The sequence below is a fragment of the Dasypus novemcinctus genome, chromosome 10 (genome assembly GCF_030445035.2).
Source record: "Dasypus novemcinctus isolate mDasNov1 chromosome 10, mDasNov1.1.hap2, whole genome shotgun sequence".
In the NCBI taxonomy this organism is placed as follows: Eukaryota; Metazoa; Chordata; class Mammalia; order Cingulata; family Dasypodidae; genus Dasypus; species Dasypus novemcinctus.
Window position 1 is genome coordinate 78895632 of NC_080682.1, and position 1699 is coordinate 78897330.

Genomic DNA, 1699 nt, shown 5'->3' on the forward strand with positions numbered 1-1699 from the left:
AAACTGTAAATGTTGGGGAGGATGTGGAGACATAAGAACATTTATTCATTGTTGATGGGAATATAGAATTGTATTGCCACTGTGGAGGACTGTTTGGCAGTTCCTAAAGGAATTGAATATAGACTTGCCATGTGACATGAAAGTACCATTACTAGGTATATACCCAGAAAAACTAAGAGCAGAGACACGAACAGGTATCTGTACACCAGTGTTCATAGTGGTGTTATTTGCTATTACCAAAAGTTGGAAACAACCCAGGTGTCCATCACCTGATGAATGGATAAAGAAATTGTGGTATACACACACTGGAATACTATGCAGCTGTAAGAAGAAATGAAGTTGTGAAGCATATAACAACATAGATGAAACTGGAGGACATAATGTTGAGTAAGCAAGTCAGGCACAAAAGGACAAATAATGTATGATTGTGCTATTATGATTTAAATATATTGTATGGAGTTAATAATTAGAATATAGGTCACCAGAAAATAGAAGGAGGTTAGAGAATGGAAAGCTAAGGTTTAATTTGTGCAGAATTGGTAAAAAAAAATTGTTTGTAAATCTTTGGAAATGAGTACAAATGTTGAAAGCATATCATGGTTTTTGTAACAAGAAGAGCTATTATATGGGTATGACAGTGTTCAAAAGGGAGAGTCTAAGGTCATGTATCTTACTAGAAGGAAAGCTAAAAACTGTAACATGGAACTGTATAACATAGTGAAACCTCATGTAAAATACAAATATGGGTGATATTGCATATATGACTGTTTTTACAAAACATAAATACAATTATACTAGAGAAAAGGAAAAAGAATAGCAACTACTAGGGCAGGGGAAGCATAGAGACTGAGAGGTGATGAGTTTTGTTTGTTTTTTGTTTATTATTATTGGAATAATGAAAGTGCTCTAAAAATGACTGAAGTGATGAATGCACCACTACATGATTACACTGAATACCATCGATTGTACACTTTGGATTGATTTATGCTTTATTAATATGTATCAATAAAATTTATTTTAAAAATTAAATAAGAATTGCACTTTAAGAAAGTAGGTTGTTGTCAAGTGTATGCTATGGACCACATAGTTAGTGGAAATAGTCTGATCATATTTTTTCATAATTGTTGTTGTTCCACAACAATGTAAAGTGTTGGTAGAGAGGTGATATATAGGAATTCTGCACATTACGCATGATTGTTTTATAAGCTCACAGCGTCTCTTTTAAAAAATGAAAAAGAAGTAAGCAGTTATATGTATTATGTGGAGACATAGGATATTGTGTATGAAGAAATTATCCTAGATCCTAAAAATACAATTCTATTTTATGTCCTGCTGCTTTCGGGCCCAGGTACTGGGTGTGCTATCAAATACTCTTCATGGGATTGAGCTGTTCTGTGGGCTTGGCAGTGGGCATTAGCTCTGTGTATATGAAGGTGGCACAGTAACTGGCAGGTGGCAACTGCCGTGACTGCTCTGCTTGTCTATTCGCTCTGTCCAAGGGAGAAGATATCACACATGGATTCACTACCTCTCTATTCAAGCAAGATCTCAATGTGGTCAGTACCTTAGTGTCATTCCATATCCAGACTTTGGATTAAACTTTGATATCTAGAAACTCAATTATTTTTTCAGTGCATCCAGAGTTGACCAGGCTTGGGGGAACTGACTCCCATAAATTGAACTCACCAAAGGTTGATGT